The following is a 17,578-nucleotide window of genomic DNA, read 5'->3' on the forward strand; positions in this document are numbered from 1 at the left end:
AGTATATAAACTAAAAGTGACTAGCATTTTATACAATTATTCAAACTTAAAAAAACTCAGAAAATTTATTGCCCATTCAACATTTCTTCAGAAACTACTTGAGGATGTGCTCCAGCCAAATGAAAAAAAAATAAATAAATAAACCAAAAAAGAGGAAGTTGTGAATTAAATGTAGGAAAACACTACAGTAAGCCTAGGGAGCAATTACCCCAAATTCAACAAAACACAGAGGAATTTGAGCAGAGACAGCTTAAAAAAAAAGTGGGGATATTTAGAATAATATACTGAAATATGTTTGGGGGATACAATATAATAGTACAAGAAGTGCAAGAAGAATTAGAAAGTCAGGAAACAAACAAATGAAAAATAAGCTATCAAGACAGGACATAGATAGTTCTCAAGACAGGAACAGTAGGTATTTTAACATTGAATATTACATCAAAAGACATAAAAACTGATGATGGGACATCTGGTTGAGTCAGTTAAGCATCATACTCTTGGTTTCAGTTCAGGTCATAATCTCGGAGCATGGAGTCTGCTTGGGAGTCATTCTCTCTCTCCCACTCTGCCCTTTCCCTTGCTCACACTCCATTTTTCTCAAATAAATAAGTAAACAGAATATTTTAAAAAATAAAAATAAAATTGTGATATAACTATACTAGGATAAGCTTTGCACAGTGGCAGTATCATAGCCAATGAGGTTTATCCGAGGCGCGATTATTGCTAATTATTGCTAATTGATAACTATACTAGGATAGTCAAGGAAGATCAGATGTAAGAAAACTAAATTGTTATTTAGAAAAACAGACTGTTAATTGATGGGACCTAAAATTAACAAACTGAGAAATATGAATCAAAGCCTATCTAGAGTATCAGAAGATAAAATTTAAAAAATATTAACATTAGACACCTAAAAGGAACATGACTGAGAGGGAATTAGGAATGGGTGGATAAAAATGTTTTGTTCTACTTCAAGCTTGTTAATATTATTCAATTTTCCTGTTTAATTTAAAATTAATTTCCTGGCATTTTCAACCCCCTGAGAGTTATGGTATATGCTTCTTAAAGCAATGTAAAAGATGATCATTACTAGGTTAAATAATGGTTTCATCCATTCTAAGGCAGAAAAAAAAAAAATCTTGTTTGAATTATCTCTTTTTAGAAACATGGGTAGCAAATGTATTATCAATAATGGGATCATGGAGGGCACCTGGGTGGCTCAGTGGCTTAAGCCTCTGCCTTTGGCTCAGGTCATGATCTCAGGGGCCTGGGATCGAGTCCCGCATCGGGCTCTCTGCTCAGCAGGGAGCCTGCTTCTCCTCATCTCTGTCCGTCTCTCTGCCTACTTGTGATCTCTCTCTCTCTGTCAAATAAATAAATAAAATCTTTAAAAACAAACAAACAAACAAACAAAAATAGTGGAATCACGTGCCTGGCACATGGCACATATGCCTAGTAAGTGGCAGCTCTTGGTCTCTCCTTTATCATCCTCCCTGATGATGCATCCCAAGGGATTATAAAAAATAGTTTTTAAAAAGTAATATATCATGCATTTGAACATTAACATTTTGCTAGAATTTATATTACCAAGTTCAGTTGTCAGGTGCCAGGCACATTTATACCAGTCTTCTACCTTTAATAATGCACTTTTTGAGCAGTAGGTAGGTAATCTATAAACTTACATGCTTACTCACTTGCTACAATCAATAGTACTCTTATGTCCAAAATTTTCTAACTGGGAGGCCATATTAGAAACATTGATCATATAGAAACCATAGTGTGTCACATATAGGAAGGGCAAAATAAAAGAGTTTAACTTAAAGTTGAAATGTTGAACTAATGAAAACCAAGAAAAATTCAACTGACTTGAGTTATAGAATCCTTAAAATAATGTTAAATTATGTTAAATTTGCTGATGGTTAATATACTTGAAGACTGTTCAGGAAAAGAAAATAAATTTCCATTTTAATTCCTAAAGAGACTAAAATGTAATAAGTTCTGTTTTGTAATCCATTAAAAAAATCTAAATGGAGTGTAGTTTATTTTAACAGATACATAAATTCTCCATATGACTTATATATAATTGGTTTATTTATCTCCAGTGAAGAGAAAATGGACTCTTTTTTATTACCTGAGATTTTCCTTCTTTTTAAAAATATTTTAAAATTAGTACATTTAAGTATCAACATAGTATGTATGTTACGTATCTAATAGGTAAGTTATGTATATTAAATATGGCATAGTATTTTGTATGTACAATATACAGAGAAAATGCATACATTTATCTTCATATAATTTCATTTATCACAAATAAAAATATTAGTGTACCATATAGTGTATTATCATAATATTATCGTGTACTATCATAAATAAAAGCCTTTATAACCATTACCCAGGTCAAGAGAAGGTACTTCCCATACCCAAGAATCCACCCTCTCGACTACTCCTATCTCTACCCTCCCCAAAGATAACTATTATCCTAACTTCTAACATGATAAATTATATCTTTTGAGTCATATACAGAATCATGCAGTATGTACTCTTTTATGTCAAATTTCTTTTGCTCAATAATATATTTGAGGATTTACTCATTCTGTCAGATATAGTAGCTGTTTGTTCTTTTTTACTGCGTTATGGTATTCCTTATATGACTATACCACAGAATACTTTACCATACTATGATGTCATTGGTATGTTCCATGCTTTAGATTGAACTGTGCTGCTATAAGCATTCTTGGATGTGTATTTGATGCAGAGGAGAATACATTTCTCTTGAGTATATGCCTTCAGGCTGAACAGCATGAAAAGAGTCTGCTTATATTCACTTTAGTAGCTAATGCCAAAGAGTTTTCCAAAGTGGTTTGTATTATATACCTGTCTTTAAAATGTTTTTCTGTATAATCTGAATCATAGAGACTTTTCTTGGCTCCCTTTGGCATTCAGATAATAGCTCTTAGCCTAATATGCATAATAATTTAAAGTTGTATTTAGTTTTACTGTTATCATTGTCACAGAGGATACTTCAAACTATTCTTCAGCGAGACGGAAGTTCTGTGGCATTCAGCATTCAAGCGACACAGGGCAAAAGAAAATTTTTTCTGTCAAATACTGTATGCCATGCAGATGACAGGATCTGGTTCTTCTAAACAAACTGAGAGAAAACCTCCTGCCGACTGAAGCGTAGACAAGACTGGTGGTTTTTCTCCATTGGATGCAGGGTCATACATTGCACATCACACTTCCCATTGTCTCCAACCCCAATTTCCACTCTAGTCAAAAGCCAGACTACAAAATACAAGTGGTGATTTTTCAATGCACACGATTGCAAAAATAAGCAGGCCCAGGATGCATAAACAACCTTGCAAAGTAAAAGGCTGTATTTTTATGCATCAGTTCTCATTCCTTGTGCAGACTACATAAAAAGAAGTGATTTATTTAGGAGCAATAAGGAATACTATGCTTATTAAAAGTGATACCATCCTTAGACAACATACTAAAATTTTTTTTTAAAAGAACATTTCAAATTCCAGAGTGTTAGGGCATTGAATTTCTTTTTTTTTTTTTTTTTAATTTTTATTTATTTATTTTTTTAGGGCATTAAATTTCTTAATCAAATTAGAGTTAGCAAAAATATGGTGAATAAAAATAATTATCAAAGATGGGATATTTCATATTACATATCTAAAGTGTTCAATGTTTTTCATAGTGAAACACTTATGAATATCATTACATTGAGCAATATATTTTTAAAAAATACATTCACAATCTGTCACAAAGATAAACTATACAGAGAAGCAAATACTGATTTAGGTAGTATTTATTTCCTTTTCTTGGGATACATAAGTAAGGTCCTTTTTCTGGCTCTCTTATGCTCCCATTTGTCACCAATGATTCTTAGACTGGACTTTGATGATCTCAGGGCAAAGACACTGATAATTCTGATCAGCCTAAACTTACCTCTATGTTTTTGAGGGAGAACCCTGGAGATTTTTTTTTTTTAAGATTTTATTTATTTATTTGACAGAGAGAAATCACAAGTAGATGGAGAGGCAGGCAGAGAGAGAGAGAGGGAAGCGGGCTCCCTGCTGAGCAGAGAGCCTGATGCGGGACTCGATCCCAGGACCCCGAGATCATGACCTGAGCCGAAGGCAGCGGCTTAACCCACTGAGCCACCCAGGTGCCCCAAACCCTGGAGATTTAATATGATCAAAATAACTTAACATTTGTGTTCTTGATTTGTACTTTCAGATATTGTCATGTATACTTTCAACCTCTATATTGGTAAGTATATACCCTTACTTAATATGTTTACATTATTATGGATAAATTATCTATATATTGAGTTCAGTATAGTTGTTCTCAGTTATTTTAAAAAGCTACTTTGGAATAAATTGTATGTAATTTCTTATTTGAATAGATTCCTGAGTTATATTTCAAAGAATTATGGCTTCATAATTCTCCCCAACAGAAAATAATACCTGATATATTTGCACTTGGGTAGAGTCTAATGACAATATTGAATGTTTATCATCTTATCAGCCTTAGATCCTTAGTTTTTCATAGTAAGATTTTTATATTCCTTCTTTTAAAGGTGGGAGGCTAAATAATTTTTCCATGGCCAACTACTTAGTTAAGTGTGCACAGGACCAAGGGCACCTTTTTCTGCTTTGTACTCCAAAAATATAACTTCAGAGAATCTCAGTGTCTCTGATGGGACATCTCATTGGCAGGTAGCACTTATATATGAACTCTTTTTCTTTCTTTCTTTCTTTTTTAAAGATTTTATTTATTTGACAGAGAGAGATCACAAGTAGGCAGAGGGGCAAGCAGAGGGGTGGGGGTAAGAGGAAGCAGGCTCCCTGCCTAGCAGACAGCCCGATGCGGGACTCGATCCCAGGACCCTGAGATCATGACCTGAGCTGAAGGCAGAGACCTAACCCACTGAGCCACCCAGGCAGCCCATATATGGACTCTTCTGATGTAACTGAAATCCAGATGATGGAATGATGAAAAACTCAAGGTCACAATGATTACATGCAGTTTCTGCTACTCAAGAAGTTGACACAGCAAATATTGGTGTATGCATGAATAATGAACCACAAATGGCAGAACCTAGAACTAGACCTGCCCACTGACATGGTAAAAGTGCAGAGGGGATAAACACAGCTCTAGCTTCCACTAGGTTGTCCAGGCCAGGGTACAAAGCACACAGTAGCCAAATGTAAGATAACTGGAAAAGGCACAGATGAGGTATCCATATTTTCTTGTTCTTCAAGTGCACAAGATACTCCTCTCCCCTACCTTATTTTCACTGTTGGCCTTGCCTCATACTCTTTCAGGCACTTAGAAACAAAGAGACAGAAGCCCTCTCATGTTCACAACACTAATCTACCAATCTACAAGCATCTGTCCCAGACACTAGTTTCCCTCCAGTTGCTAGAGATGAAACCATGCTCTTCCTATCAAAGACCAAGTTCTCCCCATGTAGTCTGTAAAATCTGTATCACAACTTCTCCCACCTTCTCAAGGACTTTGCCCTATGTAGATGCCTAGAAGATATCTCAAATTCAATATAGCTGAAGCAGAATTATTTATTCTCTAGCCTTTCCTCCCTAAAAATCTTACTCTCCTCCCAATCTATTCTCTCATATTCAATGATATCACCAGCTACATAACGCTCAAGACCAAAATCTAGGATCTATCCTTAATTCTCTTTCCCTAACCATATTAACCATCTCCCTTTTTTCTCATCACCTCCATTCAACTCACCTCCATTCAACTCAAGTACGATGACTCCACCTGCTAAACTATCTCATAACATGTCTGCTACCCTATGTAGGAAGGGTAGCAGAAACCTACCCTATGAAGGTTAGGTTCCTTGAAACCTACCCTATGTAAACCATCATCACACCTGGATTCCCAGAGTTTGTTCTCCCTACCTCAAAATTTGTACCTGAAAAATAAATTACCCATACGGCAGTCAAAGAAATTTTTCAAAAATATAAGTCAAAAGTGTGCCACATCTCTTCTTAAACCCTACTTAGAAGAAGATCCAAATGTCTCTCCTGATTTCCTAAACCCTACGTGCTCGGGGCTCTGTCCACATTTCTGACAGTCTGTTGTCTAGAATAGGGACTTTCTATTCTACTAACCCATATCTTCTGTGCTCCAGCTATAGCAGCATTCTTCTGACTCCTGCAACAGGCAGCTCTGGGTTCTTCCACAAAATCTTCTTTGACAACCTTAAGAGCTACCTACTTATTTGCTACCACATTTTTCTATTTATCAAAATCTTATTTAATAAATTGCCAATCACAGAGAAAAGTTGAAAGACCAGAGACATTTGGCCATATTTGCTTTAACTTTAAAAGTGAATTTTATATGATAGCCCGATGGCTATAAATAATACTTCCAGAAGAAATGGGAATTTGCTGCTCTTTAAAGAATGAGTGTGCTCTGTTTACATTGAAGGGGAAAGGAGAATTACAGTACTTTCTTATTTAAGGGAAACATTTAATATTTTATCACACAAAAATAGCATGTGTATCACTGATTCTAAATAAATTCTCCAAAATCTATATTCCATAGGCAAAAACATAATTAGTAGGGCCAAGCACAGCAGGTTTGAAAATAACTTTTTCACTGTCATTTATTTCATTTAATAAACTTAAATACATAACTTTGTCAATGGAATATTTATTTTTTCTTTATGAACAATCATCTTGATGAATGAAAAAAACCAACCAACCAACCAAACAAGCATTACAGTATATTCTTCAGTGGGCAAACATTATTTCCACTGTATCTTTCTGCTAGGACAAAAGTCCATTATCTCTGATGAAAGTATAGTAACTTAGAGACATATAAAAATGGTAACTGACCATTTCCAGTAGATATTTAAGAAACGGGAAGTATTCCCAAAACAAATGAAGTCTCCTTATTGTGTAAATAAATGTGTATTATATCCACTAAGAAATGGGAAGTATTCCCAAAACAAATGAAGTCTCCTTATTGTGTAAATAAATGTGTATTATATCCACTGAAGAATCCTTTTTTTCATAAATAATTGTACCAATTTTACTGATTTTGACTCCAAATTAAAACAGTTTTGAAGAATCATATTAAGGGTGATGATTGTACAGGAGTTTAGGATTATGTGTAGACAGAGGTAAACATTCTAAATAAACCAACAGTGTGCAGTCTGATCATCATACTCAAATCAGAACAATAATAGTGAATGAGCTAAAGAGATAGGTAAATTTATTATCTATCTGTATTTAAGAATGCAAGAAAGTACAAAATATAGCTCCACAAATTTTAAGTGTTCTTGCTGAAAAATAATAAAAAGATATTCCCTAAGGGCTGTGGAAAGCTGAGTTTTGAACCACAGTATTATCTCTGCTCTGCAGAAAGACAAGGGACAGTACATAATTGCATGAAATGACTAAAATTAATCTTGAGAATTTACAAGTAGGTTCTGGGTAGAAAGGAACAAAAGAATAAAGAAAATAAGCAATAGTAGGGAAATCTCTTGTCTTATTTATCTCCTTTCAATAAATTTTCTGTATCCAATAACGTTAAACCTAGTCTTTATTGGGAAAATATTTTTTTTTTTTTTTTTTTAAGAGAAAGAGCACACACAAGTTGGGGAAGGGGCAGAGGGAAAGAGAATCTCAAGGAGACTCCCCACTGAGCATGGAGCTGGACTCTTGGCTTCATCTCACCACCCTGAGATCACTCACGACCAGAGCCAAAATCAAGAGTTAGATGCTTAACTGACTGAGTCACCCTAGTGCCCCGAACCTACTCTGGTTTTTACAATTTTTGTATGTTACCAAATTAAAATTTATTGTGGGGGGGGGAAGAATGGCAAAAGAGCCTTAGCACACTTAGAATTCTGTCTACTCATTTTTCTCCCTTTACCACTTAAATTATGAGGCATGTGTAACAAATATACCAAAAACACATTTTTTTGAGATTTTATTTATTTGTTGGAGAGAGAGAGAGAGCACAGGCAGGGGAAGCAGCAGGTAGAGGGAGAGCAGGCTCCCTGCTGAGCAAGTCCCTATGTGGGACTCAATTCCAGGGCCCTGGGATCATGACCTGAGTGGAAGGCAGATACTTAACTGACTGAGCCAACCAGGCATCCCTATCAAAAACATTTTTAAAAAGGAACCATATTTGGGACTCCTGGATGGCTCAATTAAGAGAAGGCTATGGTGGTAATCTCAGGGTCAGAATGGAGTCTCGGCTTTGGCCTGGGCGTGGCTGTGGTGTGGCAGGGGATGGGTTTTCTACACATAGCAGAGAACCTGCTTCTCTCCTTTTTGCCTTCCCCCTGCTCATGCTCTTTATCCCTCTCAAATAAATAAATTAATCTTAAAAAAAATTGTTGAAAAACATTCCTACTGACCCTAAAAGTCCTGGAGTAAGCAGCTGTAGGAGAAACAGGTGATCTTAGAATAGGAGATATTAAGAATAATCTCTGTGAATGTCTTTTCTTTGCTCAGTCTTGACATCAAGCTCAGTAGGGTCACTCTCTATGTGTGGAAAGACTCAATGATGGACAAGCCACAGGTGCACAGAATGCAACTCCTCCCTGTGCGATGGAGCCTACAGTAACTCTATGAATATTTGAAAAGACACAAAAGACAAGTCACAGTAATTTCACGTGGAACGGGGATGGTGGTATCCTCAAGTTTCCCAAATTAAAGGCTTCTCCTCATGAAGAGTGTGTGTAGCATCTCTTAGTCCCTTTACCGAAAGATCAGAGACTTGATGTTGCAAACCAAGTGCCTACCAAGTTGCCATCAAAATGATGTATGTGGTTAATTTCAGTTACTCTTCTGAAAACAGACCAATATGCCTTAATAGCTGAAGGCTATTAAGGCTAAAGAGAAAGAGTAGGAGGGAGGTAAAAAGAATAGCAAGGAGGTTTGCAAAGTAAAAATGAGCAAGGTGGGCTATTCTCCAGTTAGATAAAGAAGATCAAGAGTAAACCTACTTTTCTCAAAAATAAAACCTGGGGCGCCTGGGTGGCTCAGTGGGTTAAACCGCTGCCTTCGGCTCAGGCCATGATCTCAGGGTCCTGGGATTGAGTCCCGCATCAGGCTCTCTGCTCAGCAGGGAGCCTGCTTCCTCCTCTCTCTCTGCCTGCCTCTCTGCCCACTTGTGACCTCTTTCTGTCAAATAAATAAATAAAATCTTTAAAAATAAATAAATAAATAAATAGATAAATAAGTAAATAAAACCTGAATATCAAAAATAAACACTTAAATATATAGATATGGATGTACCTGTATATATAGGTAAAGATATAGGAAATAAGTATACTAAATAAAAAGTCATATAATGCTTGCTTGAACTCTAGATCATTCACCTCCCCAAAAGAACCCGAAAACATCTTCTGAATTTTTTGAGGTTTTACTTCAGGGAAAACACATATTTAGACAACCAGGAATGATGGATTGCATAAACTATGTATTATCATGAAAATAATAAAGTAAAAAACTACATTTCCCCTCCTCCCTCTTCACCCATGAATGTTTCTAGTTTGCCTTACTGTGAAATATCATAATATGCTAGGAAGAGAGGAATCAATTCCACATTATGACCTCAGAGTCACTTTTCCCTATTCATTGAAAGACACATTGAACTTAAATAGATCATGAAAGTTTTTAAATCTCTTCTCTCTTGAGAAGAGAATTTTCTAGATTAGTGAAAATTAATTCCTCAAATCCACAATGTATGTGAACATTTGCTATATGAAATTCTAATTACCAGAGCTGTATCCTCCGTTTTACCTGAACCAAAGAGAAAAAACAATAAAGAAAAACATAAAGAAATATCCTAACCCTTCCCAACTTTTCAACCCTGTTTGGCAGGGAGGCTTTCGATGTTGCTGTATTTCTGGAAGAAAACTGTCCTGGCTTCACTGCATGTGTGATCACTATCCAGATTTAGAAAATATAAGTTGGTACTAAGATATATGCGGGTTCATTCTGGTTCACCACTTAGAATTAACATCTTCAGCTATAAAAAAGACTTTTAAGTCTTTTAAACAAACCCCTTCAGTAACCAGTTTAAATCTGATTTATTATTGTTGCCACACTGTTTCTGACAAGGAAACCAGCAATAATCTCCAACAGCTGCCGGCCAACAGGTGCTGCTGAATGACTTTGAAACACGGAGCCATAAACTAGAATCAATTTCGTCTCCTCCACTGTTACCATCGGGCAAGCAGAACAACTGGAACATTTTTAATCTTACCTTTAATATCCTTCAAAAACAGAAGTAGGAAACAGGACCCCACCAATATAATCAAGAAAGCACACTCCCTGTCGTGATAATTGTTCTCCAGAGCCATGCATTTTATGAGTTACATATAAAGCTTATAGGGAAGGTCATCTTCTGAAATCCGAACACAGCTGGCAGGCAGTCAGAATTGCATTGTATATAGAAAGACTCACTCTGAGCCTAGATATCATATTCAAGGGTTTAAATTTTAAGAAGTCCTCATTTACAATCCATGAACATGTATCAAGGCAATTTAAATTACTTTTCTCCTCTTGTCCTGAAAGGACATTCATATCTTATCCTTCTATCTGCTTCTATCTTTTTAAAAATGGACATTTGAGAAGCCACAAAAGGTCAAATATTTAATTAATGACGTCACACTTTTTCCAAAAAATTATTTCTTCATTTTTCTGAACTTGTTCAAATATCTATTTTCAACCCAGATTTTTGAATTAAGCACATTTTGATTTCTTAAAATAGCTATTTTAATTAGAAGAGAATGTGTAATATTTGTCAAAATTTTGAGGTTTTTGGAAAACTCAACACAATAGTCAGTTTTTAAAGAGTCTGAGCCTTAATTCCAAAGTGGTTAGAAGAACAAAAAGAGAAATTATTACTAACTGCTTGAGAGACTGTGGTTTGGGTGGGAAGACAGTTCATTTATTTCTAGGTGGCTCAAGCATTTTATAAACATTTTTTATATTAAGTCTTTCTTGAGGTAGACAGCATCTACCCTCTCTAAAGACCCTCAAGGGAGATCAGTTTCCCATCACCACCAGAGGAGAGCCCAAGGGCTTGGTTTTTTTCTTTTTTTTTTTTAAATTGTACTTGGTAAAGATACTGGTATGTTCAATATGAATGAAGATACTCTCTTATAGGAAAGTATCTGTTTTATAGTGGAAGTGCTAAAATCAACCTTTTTTTTTTTTTTTTTTTTTTTAATCTAGGTCTTTGGTTTTGTATGCTTAAAGGAAAATCACAGACCACACTGTAATAAGCACACTACATCCTGGGTACAATATGTGTTTGTGGTCTCTAAAATGTTTTCCAGAAGATTTAGTTGATTCTGTGTGAATCATTTGGAAAATTCTTACAAATGATTCTATCCAAAAAGTAATTCCCCATCCTGACAAAGTTCCTGGCAATACATAGATCCTGACTATACCACCATTTCAGGAATATGTAAAGAGGTAGAAAAAAAAAATGAAAGGATTATACATTCTTCAACATACATTTTTGCCAGCATCTCTTTGCTTGTAGAAAATAGGGATGGTTTTTTTGTATCTAGGTTTAATAAAGAATAAAAATTTAGTAAAACAAGTGCTTTGATAGCTATTTAAATTACTAATTAAGGATGTATCTTTGGATTCTTGTAGACGAGGGATCAAATACCAGCACACCTCTCTGTCTCTCATTGGTTTAATAGGACTAACGATATTTCAACTCTCTCAGGGTTATGATTAAATTGGATAATGTATGTAAATTACCCAACAGTGATAGAACTCTTGTCTCCTGTGTGGCTTTATACTCCTCATTTTCAGTACTGGAAAAAAATGAACACCTCTTGCCTTTCACTAACTTTAATTTTTTCTTTTCTTTTCTTTTTTTTTTTTAAGTTCAGCAGGCTCACATTACCTTTTATCCTGAAGGCGTAATCTTAAGATCAAAAAGACGGACAGCAACACTTACGTCAGTGGAAGCACGCAGGGCTTCTGCAAGCTTTGGCACAAAGATTAATACCAGGGTATGAGGCAGCATCAGTGTCCCATGGTGCAGTTAATGACACCATGTGCAAAAGCAAAATAAGCATGTTGCCATCATCTCCTGCGATTGCAGTCCTGAACTATCCTGTGTTGTGAATGTTTGTTCTTTTCTTTCGCACCGTGCAGATACTGAAATGGTGAAGGAAGTTTCTCGAGGATGTATTTCATTAGGTTTAAAACTGCCCATAAAATCTGACAATCGGTGTCAGCATTACTGCTGGGAAGCCAATAAAGCCCGCATACCATAGCAGGTTTCAGGAAATACCAGCAGCATCTCCATCAGTGATGAGGCTACTGCACCCCAAAGACAAACTAATCAACACAGACCATTTTACTGACAATACATTTGTGTTCTTGCATTTCAAAAAGACATCTGAGGTATGCCTAATGTGTTGTGGCTCTTAGGGGAAAAAAATGGCAGCCTAAAATGGAGAAAGCAGGCTTTTAACATTTCTAACTTATTCCTTCATCAGAAGAGCACTGGCCACAGAGGTTCCTTTCACTAAACCTCCATTAAGGAATAAAATGCTAGACCAGCTACTACTTGTGATTATTTACATGTACATGGCAGTGGTTTGGTTTAATCCCATTTGAGGCCACACATCTTCATCAAAAAGCATAGATCAGACATGTCATTTGGGGAGGAAAAAAAAAGTTTTATTTGTCTTTTAAATAGGTTTCAATGCCACAGAGGAATTACTTTTTAAAAGCCATTTAACGTGGGTGCATTGATATCATCTAGAATCCCCAATTCACTTAATAGGCATTAAAAGCCTACTATGTACACGGCATGCAATCTATTTGCAAACACTATGTGGGACTCAGGGAACACAGGGGACGACGTAGTCCCTATTTTCCGGAGCTCACTCCACAGTGTAGGAAACAGCAACAGTAGTACTCTAAGAGAGGCCTAGGATCCCTCATCTCTGCTTTTCCCCAGTAATCTCTCTGAACTTCCCTATAATAATATAAATGAACTTCCCTGTAATTTGTAGATATAAATGGTTATTTATATTTTCATAAATATAATCTAAGTAAAACACTGATCTGCCAATAGAGATCTTAGAGACAAGTTTCCTTGGCCTCCTTCCACTAGACTGCTTCCTCTCAGCCCGTCTGCACGCTACTCAGGCCCGTGATGGGAAACACACACTTGAAGTCCTCAGTGATAATATTCATGTAGTACATGATAGAAAGGCAAAGACTCGGTAGCCCAAAGTGGTGACTGTTGAGGGATTCAAATTTCAGGGGAAATTTTAGGAAATTCTTAAAAGGTGAGGACATATTATACATGCAAGTACTGGGAAGTTTAAGAGCAGAGATGAAGACAAAACATATGGCAAGTTCACTGCAAAATAACTCTAAGGAGCTCATTCAGCCTGCCAGGAGGACAGTGTGTCAGTGGGAGAAGTGTCAAGGATTACACTGTCCTGATGAGCAAACACCAGATTGTAAAGGGGATGCAGACCTTATGGAACACTTCAACATACATTTTAGATTGGAGTTCAGGGGATTGAAACAGGGGAATGAAGCAAGAGTGATAAGAGAAGGGGAGGAGCAAGGAGAAGGTGGCAGATGACTGATGTAGGAAGTTGTTCAAAAATCACAGGAAGATGGGTGGCCTGGGTGGCTCAGTGGTTTAGAGCCTCTGCCTTCGGCTCAGGTCATGGTCTCAGGGTCCTGGGATCGAGCCCCGCATCGGGCTCTCTGCTCAGCTGGGAGCCTGTTTCCCCCTACTCTCTCTCTCTGCCTGCCTCTCTGCCTGCTTGTGATCTCTGTCAAATAAATAAATAAAATCTTTTAAAAAAAAAATCACAGGAAGAAATATTTAGACTCTGAATGAAGGTACTGCTTGTAGGACTAGAAAGAAGCAGATGGGTTTTAGAACGATGTCAGATGCAACACATCCAGGATGTAGTGGCTGATTTGGAAGGTGATTAAAAGAGGGCTGCATGGAGTGGCTTACGGTGTGGAGAGCTCAGTGAAATAGGGTTCATCAGAGATTAGGAATACAGAGGAGAGATGAGAGATCTCATAGCCTAGTGCCCAATCTCGAAGATCCACACAAAACAAAATAAAGTTAAGATTATCACTCATTTCTTCCTTAAAATATCTATTGACACAAATGGTAAAAAGATACTACAGTCTAACGAAAAGCAATTCAAAATAGCACTCTAAAACTGTACGAAGCATAATGCAGCAAACAATACCATTTCCTGTGATAACAACGACAAATGACATGTCTCTGGTTCTCATTGAAGAACTGAAGAATTTTAAAGATTTTACAAGTTGGTTCTTATCTAGTCTGTGATGTTTGCTTCCAATGTTGTTTGTTTGTTTGTTTAAAGAAAGAGTGCGTAAGGGGGAGGGGCAGAAAGGAAGAGGGAGAATCTTAAGCAGGCTCCTTCCCCAGGCAGGACCCTGAGATCATGTCAGCCCTGACCAAAAAAAAAAAAAAAAAAGCCAGGCGCTTAACCAACTGAGCACCCAGATGCCCCACAATGTTATTTAATTATAGATTTATATATTTATTTAACATAGCCTTGTGATGAATGTCTACCAGTAGACTTTGCTATAAGAGACATTGATGATTGCTTTTCAATCTTAGAGTTCTTAATTTTTTATTTCCAAAACCTAGGGATAATTACATCATACTTAACATATACTTTCCTTAAAAGTACAATAACTGTCAAACTTATTTCTGAACAAAAGTATAAAAATAGGGAATACCTGAAAATATTATATTCCCAAACGAGAAATAATAAGAGTTAATAGGTAGTGAAATAAATATACAAAAAGGCAGAGAAACAAAAATTTTGTGTGTGTATGTGTGTGTATTTTTTATTTATATTCTTACTCTGAGTTTATACTTCTTGGGCTCAATGTATAGACCTCTAGAGCAAATTAAAAATGTTTCCAAAATAATAATATTACAATTTAGCATAGGAACTAGAATTTGATTAAAACTAGATGATTACTATTAAATTACTAAAAATATTTGAAAGTAGTGAGAGGAAAAAAATTTACCAATATCTATCAGTTTGGTAAAATATTAGTATTAAAATTCGACAAGATAAGCAAAGTTTTTTTTTATATATCATCTTAGTAAACAAAGAACAATAGATAATGTTAATAAACTTGTTTTCAAAATTTTAAGGATTAGATATTAGAGTAATCTAATAATTACCCATCCTTCCTCTTATGAAATGTGTGAGAGTTATATGGAAAGAAAGAAGAAAGAAAGAAAAAAAAAAGAAAGAAGAAGGAAGGAGAGTGAGCAAGAGAAAGAAAGAAAGAAAAGGAAAGGAAAGAAGGAAGAAGAGGGAAGGAGAGGAGAGGGACTAGGAAAGGGAAGAAAGGATGGAGAGAAAAGAGAGAGAGTACTTAAAATCACTGTCTTAACAAATCTAACCTCAGGCTCCAGCATAATCACTGAGAAAAAAATGGGAAAAAATACCATTTTTACATAAAAAGAACAGCAAAATCACAACATAAAGAAAAGTTTTTATTCAAAACAAAACAAAGTAAAATTTTCCTCCAGTATATATTTTTTTCCTTTCCAAAACAAATGTCTGAAAACTCAGAGGATGTTTTACAAACATTTTGACTGTGGGGAATTTGATAATTCTTTGAGGTTTTACTTGAAAATTTAGATCCCATAAATTGAAACTACAATGAATTGGTGTCTATAAGCACTATCTATAAATATATCTTGAAATACATTTAGTGGGAAATGTGTTAAATGCCAATTAACAAAATGTTATGAAGTGTCAACAGGATATTAATTAATAGTATTTAAAACTTGGCAATAGGGCGCCTGGGTGGCTCAGTGGGTTAAGCCGCTGCCTTCGGCTCGGGTCATGATCTCAGGGTCCTGGGATCGAGTCCCGCATCGGGCTCTCTGCTCAGCAGGGAGCCTGCTTCCTCCTCTCTTTCTCTGCCTGCCTCTCTGCCTATTTGTGATCTCTCTCTGTAAAATAAATAAATAAAATCTTTAAAAAAAAAATAAAAAAATAAAACTTGGCAATAATTAGAAAGTATTGAAAATATGAGCATTATACTATAATAGCGTGTAACAGAGAGAAATAAGGCCACAAAAGAGGAAAATTACATTGTTCCCAATTTGCAAATTAAAATGAAAGCAAGAAAAACAAGAAACTGAGATTATGATTTAGTCCATTCACTTAAGCCAATTTATATTTACTGAGTAGACAATGTTAGTCCCAGACTAATGCACAGTCCACAAAACAAACATGATCCCTGCTCTCACAGAGCTACGTTCTTGCTAAATTATGCAGAAACTCATGTGCTTGTGAGTCAGTGAGTACTGAGACAGGCTTTTATTTGAAAGGAAATGGCCACTATCAACACACCTCTGATTTGGAAACTGAATTTTCTAAAACTCTTCAAGACTTTGAAATAGGTTGCATGTGGACCTTGTGGGGTTTTTTGGCTGTGAGGCTTTATGCTACTACCAAATAAGTTCCCACCCTCCAAAAAGCTCAGCTAATTTGAAGCTTCTATCATCAGCCTATACCATCTACTATATCCCCCATCACATTCATAAATCCACTTTCCAGTCAGGGATTATAGTCATGGCCGCTGGTTCACCATCTTCTTTCCTACCTCTCCTTGGATAACCACGAAATCTACACCTGTGACATACCCCAGCGTTCAGGTCTTCGACTTCCTCGTTGACTTCTTTTACACCTGTCCATCTCAAACATCCACTCTCACTGCCCCCCCCTAGACTGGGCATCCACATCACCTGTCTTTCGGCTCACTCACTGTTGCACCATGTGATAGGTCTGGGTTTTTGGTGTCATGCATCATCTCCAGCCTGCTGTGATTCCATCCTCCCTGGCTTAATGATGCCATGATCCATCACTGAAATATCTGCATTACAAATCCCCACCAGTCCTTTCTCTAAGAAAGCTGCGTCATTCATAAAAACACATTGGAAAATGTGAACTTCTTCTCACAGGTATGAACTGGTGAATGGCGAGCTCATGTCTACAGTTCCAAACCTGAGTCCCATTATATTATGCCTCTCCCTTACTTTACCTTAGCCACACTAGCCAATTCTGGAACTCACCACCTTCTTACCAGTGTGCCTAGCCACCTGTTCATCATTCTGCCTGATGAACTTATTTTCCCATCTCTTTTTCATCCTTCTAATTTCAGGGAGACTGTCACCTCCACAAACAGCTTTCTCCGACCATTTCGTCTAAAATAACCTGACACAACTCCTTCTATTGCATTGCCCTGTTTATTTCCTTCAGAGCATTTACCATATATATAATTACATTATTTAATTATTGATTGACAGCCTACTGCATTAGATTTACAAGCTACATAAAGATAAAGGACTTATCTGTTTTGTTCACTTTCATATTATTAGCAAAGAATGAATTCATATACAGATTAATAGAAAGAATAAACGGAAAGTAAGAGAAGAGTATGATTTGGCTATATATCTATCAAAAATCTAAAACCAGTAAAGAAAAAAGTGTAATATT

The 17,578-nt window shown here is 36.2% G+C and overlaps 1 pseudogene; it reads left to right on the forward strand.

Moving 5' to 3' along the window:
* Positions 1 to 666: 666 nt before the first annotated feature.
* Positions 667 to 795, forward strand: LOC122897463 (annotated as a pseudogene).
* Positions 796 to 17,578: the final 16,783 nt, after the last annotated feature.

This window comes from Neovison vison, chromosome 1 (assembly GCF_020171115.1).
Source record: "Neovison vison isolate M4711 chromosome 1, ASM_NN_V1, whole genome shotgun sequence".
NCBI lineage: Eukaryota > Metazoa > Chordata > Mammalia > Carnivora > Mustelidae > Neogale > Neogale vison.